This window comes from Triturus cristatus, chromosome 1_2, assembly GCF_964204655.1.
Source record: "Triturus cristatus chromosome 1_2, aTriCri1.1, whole genome shotgun sequence".
Taxonomy (NCBI): domain Eukaryota; kingdom Metazoa; phylum Chordata; class Amphibia; order Caudata; family Salamandridae; genus Triturus; species Triturus cristatus.
In genome coordinates, this window is record NC_140580.1 from 1,187,343,477 (window position 1) to 1,187,361,699 (window position 18,223).

The 18,223-nt window shown below is 42.1% G+C and overlaps 1 long non-coding RNA gene across 3 annotated transcripts in view; it reads right to left on the reverse strand.

The window, feature by feature from the left end:
- Positions 1–4,692: 4,692 nt before the first annotated feature.
- The window catches only part of LOC146868993 (uncharacterized), a 56,556-nt gene continuing 43,025 nt past the window's right edge, over positions 4,693–18,223 (reverse strand). For all 3 annotated transcript variants that reach the window (XR_014965467.1, XR_014965465.1, XR_014965466.1), the window contains 3 exons: positions 16,303–16,372; positions 9,935–10,005; positions 4,693–5,032 (listed from right to left, as the gene is read on the reverse strand). This is a non-coding gene — a long non-coding RNA (uncharacterized LOC146868993). The remainder of the gene's footprint in view (positions 5,033–9,934; positions 10,006–16,302; positions 16,373–18,223) is intronic.

Genomic DNA, 18,223 nt, shown 5'->3' on the forward strand with positions numbered 1-18,223 from the left:
GCAAATGCTTTTTTTTCTTAGTCCATCACCTCCACCTTATGATGAGGCGTAACCCCTCCCCCCACCGCCTCCAATAAATCAAGAGGGTGTCCTCATGAATTAACTGAAGCAAATGTCTCGTGGAACCCCAGTGGGGCCATTTGCCTAAAATGAAAGAGTATTTAGTGAAATCCTTTTCATGCGACCCATGACTATAGCCCCAGGCGGCACGCCTCCAATAAATCAAGAGGGTGTCCTCATGAATTAACTGAAGCAAATGTCTCGTGGAACCCCAGTGGGGCCATTTGCCTAAAATGAAAGAGTATTTAGTGAAATCCTTTTCATGCGACCCATGACTATAGCCCCAGGCGGCACTCGATGTTGGCTTCTGTCCCAAAACGTGTCCTTGGCTGAAACCGGAATGATTAACCAAGGACGTGGACTGGCGGCCTCTCCCGGACACACTAGCTACCCTGGACCCCGGAAGCGCAACATTTTCACCAGGTATATTTTCACAGACAGAAAACAGTGAAGTTCAAACCCTCTTGCTTTTAACCTGGTCTTTCTTTGCACTATTTGGAAAACACACAAAACCTTAAAAATACATACATTTATTGATAAAGGTACGCATTAGGGTAATTTTCCTGCTAAACTTCATAAAATAATTTTCCCCCATAGCCTTATGGACGAGTATCAGCTCTTAATTGTGATGTTAGCTCATTTCCGAGTGCTATCAACAATGTAAAATAATGTGCACACGATCACACAGCTTCTTTACGAGGAAAAAGTCTTCAATTCCCACTTGATCCAAAAGAAATATATAGAGCCTGAAAATAGCCTTCTAGGGATTCAGGTGTTTATTTCTTATGGTTCTTAGAGAGGATTTGTGTTTATTTGGAAGAAATAGAGGCGTGCTGGACCTCCTAATTCAAACGTCAACGGTCGCAGACCTGGTGCCACCAAAATCTACTTTCAATTGTGATTCTGATTGATAATAGTAATACAAGCAATAACGTGATTTCTGCTCTGTTGTTCCTTTGTGCTGTACATAAAAAACGTCACTATTACTGAATCTGGGGTACTCAATTACCATACCTCAGAAGGATGAAGGCTCATCCTGCCTTACCAGGACTTCTAGAGCAATACATTGTGTATGAGGTGAGTGTTCAGCCCACTGAGCCATCCCACCAGCTCAAGACTTCAATGGTTTCTTCCACAATGTTCTCATTAAAAGTCCTATGACATGTTCAACTATAAGTAGGGCAGATTGACACTGAGGGCCAGAGTAAAACAAGCATTTGCAATGCAATAGGTCTCGCATTTGCGCAAGTTTGAGCTATTGATATTGTAAATAACAATGCCTTTTATTTTTATTTTCGTTTTTAAAACATAAATACAAGGCATTGTTGTTTACAATGGCAATAGCTTAACCCATTCGCTGCTAGGCCTTCCCCCCCCCCCTGTGCTAAGCTTTTTTTGGGCTATTTGGGGTAGTGCGCGCTTAGGCCTCTGTAACTTTTTGAACACATAAGGTATCCACGGCAAACTTGCGTCCTTTTCTTCCAACATCATGGGGATTCTAAAGGTACCCAGGGTTTGTGGATTCCCCTGGAGGGGTCCCAGAAATTATCCAAAATACAGCAAAATATTGTTTTTGGGGGAAAAATTGGAAAAACGGGCTGCAAATGAAAGCGTCTGGGTTTTTCTCTGCAAATTGAATCAAAAAAGGGTTTGTGGGGCTGAAATCACCATTTTCCCAGCTTTTAGGGAATGACCGACTTTTGTCAGAAAACTAACATTTTTTACACAGTTTTGGCATTTTTCTGGGACATAGCCTATTTTTGCTATTTTTTGTGCTTTCAACCACCTTCCAGTTAATGGTAGAAATGGGTATGAAAGCAATAATGGATCCTGGAAAGCTATACATTTTAGAAAATTAGATACAATTCTAAATTCAGCAAGGGGTCATTTGTGTAGATCCATCAAGGTTTCTTTATAGAAACTAACAGTTAAATATAGGAACAATTGAAAATTAGTTGAAAAAACCAGCCTTTTGTGTCAACGTTTTCACCTGTAACGTCTTCTAATTATGACAGCTTTTTGAAAACAATATACCGTTACATCCGCTGGACCTTCCTGGTTGTGGGGATATATAGGACTTGTAGGTTCACCAAGAACCTGACGAACCCAGAGTCAAAAACGGAGCTGCAATTTGCAATGGTTTTTTAGTATGTTCCGGGTATATAGCAATTATTGTGGGAAAATCTATACATGGAAAAATCGGTATGAAAGACACCTATGTATTTCTGAAATGGGAACAAATTATAGAGTTTAGAAACAGTACATATTTGCACATTTTCGAAATTGGGAATACTCATACTAGCATGAGAATTATCGGTCATTTTTCAAAATGACTTCTTTTTTTACACAATGTCTTTCATTTTGAAGGCAGAAATGCATCAAAAATCAATAGGTAATAACAGTTGCTCTACAAATCTGAATTACCCTAAGTCTCCCGATAAAAATGGTACCTTACTTGTATGGGTAGGCATAGTGCCCACAACAGGAAATGGCTCAAAACCCAACGTGAACACACCACATTTTCACTATGAAAATTTACCCTTTTTTTGCGGTGTCTAGCTGTAGTTTTTGAACACTAGCTCTGCCGGCACCTAGGGAAACCTACCAAACCTATACATTTTTTTAAAGTAGCACCCAGGGGAATCCAGGATGTGGTGACTTGACTGCCTCTCACCAGGTTCTGTTACCCAGAATCCCTTGCAAACCTAAAAAATTGACAAAAAAAACCAAATTTTCCCCACATTTCTGTGGTGGAAAGTTCTGGAACCTGCGTGGATCCACAATTTTCCACCCACCCCGCATTCCCCAAAGTCTTCCGAGAAAAATGGTACCTCACTTGTGTGGGTCGGCCTAGTGTCCGCAACAGGAAACGGCGCAAAAAGCAACATGGTCACACCTCAATTTTGCAGTGAAAAATGACCCTTTTTTGGCAAAGTGCCTAGCTGTAGTTTTTTAACCTTAGCTCTGCCGGCACCTAGGGAAATCTAGCAAACCTATACATTTTTGAAAACTAGACACCCAGGGAAATCCAGGATGTGGTGACTTGACTGCCTCCCACCAGGGTCTGTTACCCAGAATCCCTTGCAAACCTAAAAAATTGTCCAAAAAACCACAATTTCCCCACATTTCTGTGGTGGAAAGTTCTGGAATCTGTGTGGATCCACAAATTTCCACCCACCCCGCGTTCCCCAAAGTCTTACGAGAACAATGGTACCTCACTTGTGTGGGTCGGCCTAGTGCCCGCGACAGGAAACGGTGCAAAATGCAACATGGTCACACCTCAATTTCGCAGTGAAAAATGACCCTTTTTTGGCAAAGTGCCTAGCTGTAGTTTTTTAACCCTAGCTCTGCGGGCACCTTGGGAAACCTAGCAAACTCACACATTTCTGAAAACTAGACACCCGGGGGCTTCCAGGGAGGTATGACTTGCATGGATCCCCCAATGTTTCCTTACCCAGAATCCCCTGAAAACCTCAGTTTTAGCTGTAAAAATCACTTTTTTCACACATTTTTGTGTGGGAAAGTTGTGGCATCACCGGGCTCACACAAATTTCCCACCACCCAGCATTCCTCCAGGTCTCCCGGTAAAAATGGGGCCTCACTTGTGTGGGAGGCCCAAGTAGCCGCGACAGGCAAGGGCCCAAATCGTTGTGAGGCGACATCAAAATTGCCTATCTCAAAACCACCTGGTTTTGCAAGGGGGGTCCCCTGGGTTTTTGGCACGTGCTCAGCGGCCATCTAGGGAAACCTACCAAACCCACACATTTCTGAAAACAAGACACCTGGGGACTTCCAGGGAGGTATGGCTTGTGTGGATCCCCCAACGTTTCCTTACCCAGAATCCTCTGCAAACCTCAGTTTTAGCTGAAAAAATCACTTTTTTCACACATTTTTGTGTGGGAAGGTTGTGGCATCACCGGGCTCACACAAATTTCCCACCACCCAGCGTTCCCCCAGGTCTCCCGGTAAAAATGGTGCCTCACTTGTGTGGGAGGCCCAAGTACCCGCGACAGGCAAGGGCCCAAAACGTAGTGAGGCGACATCAAAATTGCCTATCTCAAAACCACCTGGTTTTGCAAGGGGGGTCGCCTGTGTTTTTGGCCCTGTGCTCGGCGGCCATCTAGGGAAACCTACCAAACCCACACATTTCTGAAAACTAGACACCCGGGGGCTTCCAGGGAGGTATGGCTTGCGTGGATCCCCCAATGTTTCCTTACCCAGAATCCCCTGCAAACCTCAATTTTAGCTGAAAAAATCCCTTTTTTCACACATTTTTGTGGGGGAAAGTTGTGGCATCACTGGGCTCACTAAAATTTCCCACCTCCCAGCGTTCCCCCAGGTCTCCCGGTAAAAACGGTGCCTCACTTGTGTGGGAGGCCCAAGTACACGCGACAGGCAAGGGCAAAAAACATTTTTTGATAGGCAATGTTGATGTCGCCTCACTACGTTATTTTAGAAGTTTCCAATTCTGGTCTGTCGCGTGAGATATTCAGGTATGAGGATTCTCCAGGGAGTCAAGGAATCCACCAGAAAGATTGTTACCAAAGGTAAGTAATATTTCTTCTGGATTTGTTATGGAACCTGCATGTGCTTCACAATTTTTAAGACGCTAAGAAATAAACACTTTTAATTCATCAGAACGATCACCTTTATTGGGATAATATTGCACTTAAAATGGGCCAAGCTGTCTTGTGTCTGGTTGCACGCCACATTAGTCCGAAAAAGATGATCATTTAAAAGTGTAAATGTAATAAACATTTAATTAATTAGGAGTGCTGCTACGTTGTATGCAATTAAAACAACACAATGGTGCGATTGTCATATGTTCACTTTAATATTTTTGAGGCATTTTAACTTCTCTAAATGTATTGAGTGAAGCTGCAAGAGCCACGTGGACGGGTACACGTTGATAGGATTGTTAGCAGCTTGGATGTTTCTCTGGTGTCTACCACTGCTGACCATACTGCACAGACTGCAAAGGCAAAAACATCAATTAGAGGGTATTTTCATACCGCCATCTTCGTTGTTGTCAGTATCTGGCTTCTTATATTTGCATTTTACAAAATGGGCGTACGAACACTTTGCACTTTAACCATCTATGTATGCAAAAACCTCACACAGAACATATTTAGTAAATAAAAAAATGATGAAAGTAAGAAATGTTTAGTCTGAGCCAAAAACATATATATATGCTTGGTTCCAATTTGAACAAATGTATGCATATGATATATGGGATAAGGTACCCCTGCCTGCAGAGGAGTGCCATGACTATATAGAGAAATAAGGCCTAAGGCTGAATTTCTTTATAAAGTCATGGAACTCCAAACCAACTTACAGTACCTTTAAAGGTACCGCAGTGGACATTTTATTCTTTATAATGCATAGTCACACTATCTCTCACCATCCCAAAAAACACATAGATCCTTGGTGTCCTGCTCCTTCAAATGAAAGAAATAGTATGGCTGCTGACATGAAGTATAAAAGCGGACCCTACGCAACAAAAAGCAGCTAGTAATGTGTTGCAAAAGCATATTCCGATCAGTTTATTGTAACTAGTAAAAACATATTACAATCAATTTAATGTAAACAAGATTTTCTTTTAAAGTTGTAGCTCATAATGATTATAATGAGCAGTAACATGAAGAAAGATTTTCCTATGATGATCTACAGCACACAAAAAATAAACATGTTGACGAAAATGTTTCCTGTTTGCTGATCGCTGTTTGTTTTAGAAAAACACATCATAAGAAATAAAGATATTTAAACTCAGTAACTGCAGCTGTGTTAATGCTCTGTTACCTGTTTTCCAGCTTGGATGCTGCCTCTGGCGACAGGCATTATTACATCAGCTGTTAATAAGCTACTACTTTTGAGCTGCTACATTATTATTTTCTTACCATAGTTGAATAGAGATGTCACCGCTTGTCTGTAATAAGAAAATTAGAGAAATGTTGTGTACTGGGATTCCAGGCCACTGAGGTGCCGATTCCGATGTCGGACGGACTCAGCTCCGTCCGACATCGGTCAGGAGTCGTAACAGACCGACCTGCTGTCGTTGGTTACAGACCTGCTAGTATAATGCGACCAAACAGGGTTCGGTCGCACTTGTATACAACACAATGCAAGCATGCATTCTGAGCGGAATGCATGCCTGCATCATGGAAAGCAGGGGTGCAGTTCATCCCTGGACCCTGTGGGTGGCACCCCAAGGTGCCTGCCACCGGGTGCAGGGATGCACAGAGGGGCACCATAGGAGCCCCCAGGCCGCCATACGGCAGCCTCGCAACCCATGGGGGCCCTACTGGGGACCCCAAAGACAGTTTCCGACTGCCTTTTCATGCCAGAAAAACCGGCACGAAAAGGCAGTGAAAAACTACCATCGTACTCCCTCGGTCGCAAAGAGGCAGCAGGGGGAGTACTGAGAGATTTCCGGATGGCATACAGGCTCTCCAAGCCTGTGGTCCGCAATCCGGAAATCCGTGTCGGATTACATTCCGACCGAGCCCATCAGAATGGCTCGGTCGGAAAGGAATCCGGCCGACACGATCCGAATCGGTCGGAGCCCATCCGACCGATATCGGAATCGGCCCCTATGTGTTATATTTATATAATATATTAGATTTTGTGATCACTGTATAAAAACTACTCTCTAATTTCTTTATAATCCGCTACTTGTGACGGACCCAGTTGGCAGTTATAAAGCAAAGACATCAGAGCTCGACTATTATAAGTTGTTACAGTGAAGTTCTGACGTCACAATGCCTGTTGCCAGAGACAGCAGCCGAGGCGAAAGGCAAGTCAGGTCTCAGAGCATAATTGAAACAGCTGTTTAAACCAATAAAAAAACATCTCTTTTCTTTCTTATGAGCTATTATTCTAGCTTGCCATGAAAACCAGAGAGATCATGTTTTTTTTGCACAGCTTAGTTAGAGCAGGCAAGAATTTGTCTGCATGTTTATACACATTCCGTGCTACTGTAGTTCTTTTTTTTTTTTTTAAACTGACTTGTATTAAACTGTTTCTAATATCTGTTTGCAACAAATATCTAACACGTCTTTCATGTGTTTAGTTTTGCACTAGAGATATTATTTTTATTCTTCATGTTTGCAAACATGCTTTCTCTTTCATATGAACACCAAGGTTTTTAGTGGTTTGTGGAAAAGGTGATGGTGTGACAATGTATTATGTGAGATCAAGTACCACCTGGTGTACATGATAGGGAGTCACCTCGGAGTTCCATAACCTTATAAAGGAACTCGGCCTTCGGACTTGTTCCTCTATATGGTTATTGAATTCCACATTATGTATGGCAGGTGGTACTTTATCCCTTATATAATAGGAACATAGCAGAAAGACAGCAAATTGGTCTATGGGGTTGAAGGCAGCATTGCAATCAGAGTAAATGTAGGTGTGGCTTCTGAGAAGGGAGTGGCCTCTTTACTGTGTCACAATGTTTTGTTCTTGAAATAAGCATTTCTTCAGCTCTTTCCTATATTGAAGGTGGGTAGGTGTGGCCCTTAAGGATATGTTGATCAGGGGCAGCTCCTCCGTAATGGCGGAGGAGCTTTGCCCCACAGGTCAGAGTCAGTCACAGAAAAATGAAATGATAATAAAACAATAATATTTTATTTTTCTGTGACTAGACGTATGTAGGGCAGAGCGGAGCCGGGCAATGACAGGGAGGAATGGTGGGCACTCATACGTGTACATGTCAATTTGGCAGGCTCTGTCTTATGCCGGCCAAACAGACATGCACACTTCTATTTCTCCAACCCAGCTGTGTTGCACAACAAGGTTGTAGAAAAGCCGCAGGCTACCAAGTACTGCCTGAGCAGCAGACCAGACCACTCAGACCAATCCTGGCGCTGCTCTCATGCTAAGTATAACATGACAGCAGCGTCTGGATTGGGTGGGGAGCCTGTGCTTTCCCAGTGACTGCCGGGACAGAAGCACTGAGGCGGCCATCGGCGGAAGTGATGGAGCAAGGACTCGTATAAAAGAGACTTGCTCGGAAGCAATCTTTTCAAATAACTTGTAATACCGTAATAATTGTGTTCATAAATACTAATAATGCATCATAAAATTTGTACACTTAAGCTTAAAGGAAGCTTGCCTATGTGTCGTACTAACAAGTTACCCGAAAGTGATTAAAATGGCTGCTAACGCGGGATTTACTGCGGATGTGTCAACTACATCTACGTAGTAGTGACGTACCTATGCTTTGGAGGGAAATCTTTGCAGCCGCACAATCGCTTCCAAAATGGCCGCTTGGAACTCACATGTTAATGCGTATGCTTATGCTGAAACTAAACCTTGCAAATTTAATAAAATGCTAATGCGAAAGATTTATATAAGTAAAGGGGGTTAGAGTAGAGATAGGTGGTGGACAGTAAAATCATTTTATTTTGAATTTAATATGTTTCTTTCTGACTTTTTATTAGTTCGTATTTTGGGCCTCAAAGGATGACAGATGTCCATGCCCCCTTGTCTTCTGCACATGCGTATTTGCAACCCGCCCGGAACCATGACGAAAGAATTGAAACTCATCCAAGGCCATGAGCCCTGTTTGTCCTGGCAACAGAACCTTCTTCCTGACCAGTGAATGGAGGAGTTATTAAATTGTATAATTTTGATTAATAAAAATGTGAACACGGGTGGGGAAATAAAGCATGGGAAAGTAAATTAAGGGGCGGGAACATAGAACAATGAACTTAAAGACAAATATTAAACTTAGCATGGTGTGATGATCATCTCCCCTTTCCCTGTTCAATCAGAGTTAGAAGTTTCATAAATTTGAAACATTTAGGGGTTGTACATGCCAGTCGAAAGGTATAATTGAGGTAGTTTAGTTAGTCTAGTTAACAGAGCGAGACTGAGAATGCTGAGAGACCGAGATGCTGTCTGAGAATTAAGAGAATACTGAAGAAGATCCATTTCCAGACTTAGAACTTTTGAGCCAATTAATTATAAGATCATCGCGGAAGAATCGAGGAGGCACATAATAGAAGATCGCGGAAGAATCGAGGAGGAAGATAGTGTCAGAGAGGGGTGCGACGCAGGCGTCATATCTAGAAGAGGTCATCTATCCTGTCCTGAATCCTGTCCTGAGCCTTTGTCACCTGATCTGTCCCAGGGGACCCTTTCCAATTCCTTGGCCAAGGGGTTGGCTTTCACACCATTCTAGGTAACTATAAGTCTGTGTAGTATGTCATTGTGCTGCTCTCTCTGTTTCCTCCCTATTCAGGTTCTGTCATCGTAATAACATTGTTTAACGATTATTCTAATTAAATTTCATTCCCTTCCTCTCTTTGAAGAAAACGGTGTTCTAACTGTATTTTGGTACTTGGCTCACATGAATTTACTAGATAAACATTTAAAACTCTACAGAGTCTGTGATTATTTAAAGAAGGTTTACTCTATGTAATTTTCATCTATTTAGTTAACTAAAAAGTCCATTGACCAAAGGAAAATATATTGGATCAAGAGGTTTGGTAAGAAATGATTAGATAAATTCACCTTACAGGTATTAGCACAATAAATTGACCCCAGCGGTATCTACTAGCCTATATGAATGAGTGTGTGTTTATGGGCCCAGGTGAGTATATGGTAGTTGAGTACCTGAGGTTGGTAACCCACTGGATCAGCAGCGACAGGTAAGGTATTTTATTATTATTATTTTTTCCCCTAAAACCCCCCACCGCCTCCCCCCACACTTTTGTTTTGCTGCAACCGCTACTGATGGTGATGTCATTTCAATTCATGGGTGTGTTCATAAAACCATCCAATTATCTTCATCTCTAAAGAAAGATTCAAGTGGATTCCATCATGGAGCAGAAATGCTGGAGGAATGCAAGAATGTGCAGATGCAACTTACATTGTATCTGCCGATCAGTCTTGCTCCATATTTTCTACGATCTTCTTCTGAGATTAGATCCATGGGTGTTTCTGAAAGAGAGGAAATCCTTGGTTTGATAAACTCTGATAAATGTTTAAAGTTCAACACTAATAATGGTTCTATCAAGAAAAATATACACTTATGTTGGTTCTGTCAAGAAAAATATTCTCCCTGATTCTGGAAAAAGATATGTATTAGAGAAGTAAAATTGTACCAAAGTTAGTGCTTGTAGAGGAAGCTTCTTAACAGCGCTTCTGCTTCCATAGAGTAAAGAAAGGCAGAAACAAGTATTAGGATGCCATCTAGTGGTAGTGCTAAATTACTACAAAAGGCCAAAAAAGTGCCTTATTCTATTCTTTGGGAAGATCTGCTGCCGGCCACTTTCCTATTTTAAATATAATAGCGACTTGATTCTTCTTTAACAGGGGTTTTTCGTACCCCACAATTCAGCCTTAGTGTTTGCCTCTTTACCATCTGTCAGTAAATTTTAATCTTATGTCTTCTATATATCCTTGCACACTACCTCTATCATATGAACACTTACCATATGGTTTTATACTTATAGAAACCTAGACTAAGTGAAAGATATTTTCATCGATTGGTGAGTTTTTGTGTGTAGTTATGTGACGGGTGGATACACGAACGGTTGGTGAGTGCATCGATGAATAGATGAATGGGAATTATAAATATTTACAAAGAATAGGTTGTGCCTTGACAACAATAGAGTAAGAGGCAAAGGACCGCTTTTCCGCAAAGTGTCAAGTGTTGCTTCAATCTGCCATCCACAGCTTCACTTGAATGCAACTTGGAAACCTAGGGGCAGATGTACGACCATTTTTTGCAGTCGCAAACGGGAATTCAGGCCACTGCAAAACTGGTCTGCCCAATGCACAAACCATGTTTTGTGAGTCGCTAAACTATTTGCGACTCGCAAAATATGGTTTGCGCCTCGGTATTAGGAAGGGGCGTGCCAAGGGTGGCCCTTCCTAATAGCGAATCTAACACCAATGTAAATGCAAATGCGGTCGCACAACAATTGCAGTTTACCACCTTCTTCAAGTAGTTGGTAAACCACTCGCAAACGGGAATGGGTCGACCCCTTCCCCTTTGTGAATGGGCGCAAAAATATTTTTTAAAACCAGGCAGTGGTCCCTACCCTTAAAAAGTGAAACTGAAAAGTAAATTTTTTCTTTTTTAAATGCAGCCTGTTTTCCTTTAAGGAAAAGAGGCTGCATTTAAAAAAAAAAAACTTTATTGAAAAAGCAGTCACAGATATGGTGGTCTGCTGACCCCAGCAGGCCACCATCCCTGGGAGTGCCAGCCATTCCCAATGGGGTTGCAAATTGCGCTTGTCTCATGAATATTGATAAGGCATGTAATTTGCGACCCCATTGTGAATCGCAAACAGTGTCTGAGACACTGTTGTACATTCAGTTTAGCGATTCGCTAAACTGAATGGTCGTACATCTGGCCCCTAGTTACTTTTGTGGGCTCTGTGTGCTTGCACCAAGTACATGACGTATTCTAAGTGATGTACATCAGGAATCGCAACATGTAAACTTTAAAGTAGCTGTGCCTCGTGGGGTAGATGTTTTTCCAGTGTCTAAACTGTCTATGCATAATTCACACCTACACATTTACAAATGCATGCAGCTGTGGCAATTGCCCTGTGCTGGGTACTCAACACATTCCTAACAGCCAGAAACCTGACATGGCTGCTAAGCCTGTCACCGTGATGGGAGGTATGTGTTGTGAAATCACAATATGGGTTCGTAGTATAAGAATTAAGCCATATTTGAAGAGTAGTGGGCAAACAAAGAGATGGCATGAAACAAGTTTGCAAATGTAATCTCAAACATTTCATAATATGTAACTGGGCATGTGGATTCAAACTTTCTGTTCATTAATACGAACGTAAAACTATGGGTGGCGATTTAAATCCGGACGGGTAATGCCATTCGCCAACATTCCGAATGGTATACCTCGAAAGGCACGCCAGGATGCCTTGTATACTGGGAATGTTATATAAATATTCACATGGCCTCCTATGACAACTGAGCAGTTATGCAGTGCATAGAAATATGCACAAGGGAAGTGCAGCCTCCTGTGCAAATGCAGTTTTATTTCTACAGGAAAACATTTTCACCATGGAGACAACTCTTCCCCTGCACCCCCCTAAAGCTAGGGGCTCCCATCCTGGATGGGGAGTTACTGCAGGACTTTGCTGTATTCAAATGTCTGACGATTTCCAGGGTGGAAAGGGGTCAGAGAAGGGTTTGGGAATTCCCTCAAACGTACATATTTGTGGGTATTCCAAACCAGGCCTTGGAATGCCCAATCCCCACTCTTTGAGGGGGGGTGCTCTGCATTTGTAGTGGAGGAATCTGCAGTAGTAAATGCATTTACGACTGACAGGAACACCTTTATCAATTCCTGGCAGATGCAATAGAGGTATTTCTGCTCATAAGTGTATCATGTAGCGTATTCTTTCATTTAGTTACTAGAACAGTATAGCGCTTAGAAAAAAGTATGACAACACACGGTACTCTATGGTGTAGTTTTGCTTATATAGTGAGTGCATTGATATAGTGAGTGTATTGATATAGTTAGTGCATTGATATAGTGAATGCATTGATATAGTGAATGCATTGATATAGTGAGTGCATTGATATAGTGAGTGCATTGATATAGTGAGTGCATTGATATAGTGAGTGCATTGATATAGTGAGTGCATTGATATAGTTAGTGCATTGATATAGTGAATGCATTGATATAGTGAATGCATTGATATAGTGAGTGCATTGATATAGTGAGTGCATTGATATAGTTAGTGCATTGATATAGTGAATGCATTGATATAGTGAATGCATTGATATAGTGAGTGCATTGATATAGTGAGTGCATTGATATAGTGAGTGCATTGATATAGTGAATGCATTGATATAGTGAGTGCATTGATATAGTGAGTGCATTGATATAGTGAGTGCATTGATATAGTGAATGCATTGATATAGTGAGTGCATTGATATAGTGAGTGCATTGATATAGTGAATGCATTGATATAGTGAATGCATTGATATAGTGAGTGCATTGATATAGTGAGTGCATTGATATAGTGAGTGCATTGATATAGTGAATGCATTGATATAGTGAGTGCATTGATATAGTGAGTGCATTGATATAGTGAGTGCATTGATATAGTGAGTGCATTGATATAGTGAGTGCATTGATATAGTGAGTGCATTGATATAGTGAATGCATTGATATAGTGAGTGCATTGATATAGTGAGTGCATTGATATAGTGAATGCATTGATATAGTGAATGCATTGATGTAGTGAATGCATTGATGTAGTGAATGCATTGATATAGTGAGTGCATTGATATAGTGAGTGCATTGATATAGTGAGTGCATTGATATAGTGAGTGCATTGATATAGTTAGTGCATTGATATAGTGAGTGCATTGATATAGTGAATGCATTGATATAGTGAGTGCATTGATATAGTGAGTGCATTGATATAGTGAGTGCATTGATATAGTGAATGCATTGATATAGTGAGTGCATTGATATAGTGAGTGCATTGATATAGTGAATGCATTGATATAGTGAGTGCATTGATATAGTGAGTGCATTGATATAGTGAATGCATTGATATAGTGAATGCATTGATATAGTGAGTGCATTGATATAGTGAGTGCATTGATATAGTGAGTGCATTGATATAGTGAATGCATTGATATAGTGAGTGCATTGATATAGTGAGTGCATTGATATAGTGAGTGCATTGATATAGTGAGTGCATTGATATAGTGAGTGCATTGATATAGTGAGTGCATTGATATAGTGAATGCATTGATATAGTGAGTGCATTGATATAGTGAGTGCATTGATATAGTGAATGCATTGATATAGTGAATGCATTGATGTAGTGAATGCATTGATGTAGTGAATGCATTGATATAGTGAGTGCATTGATATAGTGAGTGCATTGATATAGTGAGTGCATTGATATAGTGAGTGCATTGATATAGTTAGTGCATTGATATAGTGAATGCATTCATATAGTGAATGCATTGATATAGTGAGTGCATTGATATAGTGAGTGCATTGATATAGTGAGTGCATTGATATAGTGAGTGCATTGATATAGTGAGTGCATTGATATAGTGAGTGCATTGATATAGTGAATGCATTGATATAGTGAGTGCATTGATATAGTGAGTGCATTGATATAGTGACAACCACACACACAACCACACACACACACAACCACAACCATATACACACACAACCACACACACGACCACACGCATATCCACACAACCACACCCACAACCACACACACACACTCAACCATACACAACCACACACACACACACACAACCACACACGCAACCACAACCACACACAACCACACACACACACAACCACACACAGACAACCACACACACAACCACACAGACACACAACCACACACACACACAACCACACATAGACAACCACACACACAACCACACACACAACCCCACACACAACCCCACACACACACAACCACACACACACAACCACACACACACACAACCACACACACATCCACACACACACCCACAACCACACCCGCACCCACAACTACAACCACCCACACAACCACACACACAACCACACACACAACCACAACCACACACACAACCACACCACACACACAACCACAACCACACACAATACCACACACAATACCACACACAAAACCACACACACAACCACACACACAACCACACACACAACCACACACACAACCACACAACCACAGCCACACACACAACCACACACAACCACAACCACACACAACCACACACACAACGACAACCACACACACAACCACATACACACACAACTGCATGCACACAACCACACATACAACCACACACACAACCACACACACAACCACCCAAACAACCACACACCCAACCACACACACACAAGCACACACACAACCACACACACAACCACACAGACAACCACACAGACACACAACCACACACACACACAACCACACACAGACCACACACACAACCACACACACAACCCCACACAACTACACACACAACCACACACACAACCACACACTCACAACCACACACAACCACACACAACCACACACGCAACCACACACACAACCACACACACAACCACAACCACACAACCACAACCACACACAACCACACACACAACCACACACACACACAACCACACAAACAAGCACACACACACACACAACCACACACACAACCACACATACAACCACACACACACACAACCACACACAACCACACACACAACCACAACCACACAACCACAACCACACACAACCACACACACAACCACACACACACACAACCACACAAACAAGCACACACACACACACAACCACACACACACAACCACCCACACAACCACACACCCAACCACACACTCACAACCACACACAACCACACACACAACCACACACGCAACCACACACACAACCACACACACAACCACAACCACACAACCACAACCACACACAACCACACACACACACAACCACACAAACAAGCACACACACACACACAACCACACACACACAACCACACATACAACCACACACACACACAACCACACACAACCACACACACACACAACCACCCACACAACCACACACCCAACAACACACACACACAACCACACACAACCACACACACACACAACCACCCACACAACCACACACCCAACCACACACTCACAACCACACACAACCACACCCACAACCACACACGCAACCACACATCCACACACCCACCCACAACCACACCCACACACACACCCACACACACAACCAACCACACACACGCAACCACACACACGCAACCACACACACACACAACCACACACACACAACCACACACACACAACCACACACACACAACCACACACACGACCACACACACAACCACGCCAAGCATTGGCATAGCCAATAGGTCTCGCCTTTGGGACCTTATAAGTGTTTAGCCACGCAACAGTTGATGTGGTTGCACCAAGGATATTGTGCTGCATAACTAAATACTTAGAAGGTCCCAAAAGCGAGACCTATTGGCTATGCCAATGCTTGTTAATAGTATGTGGAGGATCACCTCTGCAGTACGAATTCCATTTTGCAGCTATGCTAGGCTTCAAACTGGAATTCATATTGCAGAGGTAATCACGCTAGTTCTATTTACAAAGCATTTACTGTTCGTTTTACATATATTTCACTTGTACATACCCACCTCTTTCTAAGGCCATCAGCCACCACTGCTCATACGCACCTGACTGGGGTAGGATGTGTTCTTCAGATCTTTTTGTCTGTTTGGTAGTATTCAGTTCATTTTTCGCCGTCTGCAAAACACATGAACGAAATTTTGTAAATACATGTACCAAGAACCGCTTGCCCTAAACCAGCGCTTCCTAAACTTTTTAGAACCACGATCAACTTTTAATACCACACTTTCGCAGCCCATCTAGCTTCAATGGACATGAGGCGGGCGATTTTGTAATGTAATTAAAGCATTGTGTGGGAGCACATTGTCTTTACAGACAGCACAGTTTGTATCGAAATGGTCACTAAATTTGCACACATAGGGCCCGATTCACAGAACTAACATAAGACAAAATCCTAAACTTACTACCATTTTGGTATTCACAGAACGCACTTACTCATTTTGGTATTCACAGAAGACACTAACTCACTTTGGTATTCACAGAAGTTAGGAGTCCTAACTTTAGGACTCCTAAATGCCTTCTGTGAATACCGAAAGTCTTAAAATTAGGATTTTTCTCAGTTTAGGAGTCCTAAAGTAAGGACTCCTAACTTTACTGCTACTAAAGTGAGAAAAATCCTAATTTTAAGGCTTTCGGTAGTCACAGAAGGCATTTAGGAGTCCTAAAGTTAGGAGTCCTAACTTTACTACTACTAAACTGAGAAAAATCCTAATTTTAAGACTTTTGGTATTCACAGAAGGCATTTAGGAGTCCTAAAGTTAGGAGTCCTAACTATACTACTACTAAACTGAGAAACTGATTTTTTCTGATCCTATTAAAATCTTTGATTCCATTACACTTGCAAAAAATGTGCTTCAATGTTGCTTTCCGAACTGCTGAATGTGTATAGTTTACCACCAAGTATTATTTACATTTAGTTATGTGTTGGGAAAAAAGGTTCACTTTACTTTTCTTTCTCTGACTGCAAAGTGAAATGAGTTTGTAAGCAACACAATAGCGGGGTTTCCTCCCTAAGGCCAGAGGAGGGTACCCCCCACACTGCTGCGCAGAAAGCGTGAAAAATAAAACGGTAATAAAATAATTTTATTTCCACTTTATTTTTTTCCTGCCAGCCGAACCATGTGTGAAGGTGGGGTGGGGCCCGTGAGCTATTGTTCCTGATTGGCAGCAGCGAGAAGTTGCCATTTCAGTTTGAAGTGTGCATTTTGGTTGACCGGCTAAATTGCGCCAGCCAGCCTGACTTGCGCAATTCAAAGCTCCCCAGCAGGAGGTGTCTGAGACACCTGGGTGGAGAGCAGTCCCAGGCCTCCAGTGCCTTTAGGAGAACTGAGCCAGCTTTCTGTAGCCAATCCTGACGCTTCATTCATGCTCCTTAAGGTTATTAACAGCATGAGAGCAGCATCTGGATCGATTACAGTTGTTGGCTGTGGGACCTCATGCTCATAGCCAGGGACTGTGAAACATTGAGGACGTGCTGCAGGCATTTAAGGGCAGATAAACGAGTCATTTTTCTTTATAATTCTTTTAATGTAAATACTGTAATGTAACTGGTGCTCGCGTTAAGCTCTGCAATACCTTTGGGTCAAGTTTGCACAGCGTGCTATAACCAAAAATACTGCTCGTGTAGTGCCCTACCATTTTTGTGTGTCACCAACCGCCACTGGTAAACACCCATGTTAAATAAAATACCCAGCAGTAGACATAGCCTGACATTTGTCCTCTGTCTTTGAGGCACAGCAAACGTGACAAGATAAATACAGAATTTAAAGGCATCTTTATTCATTGCTTTGACTTTTGCACCCCACCAAAGATCGCCCAGGTCACGAACCACGGTTTGGGAAATATCGCCCTAAACACATTTTGCAATGACATAGCCAATATGGTCACTGGAAGCAACAGCTCACATTTGTTAGGAGTGGTTCATATTAGGGCGGTCAACTAGTCAACCAGTGTGGATGTAGATTTGTC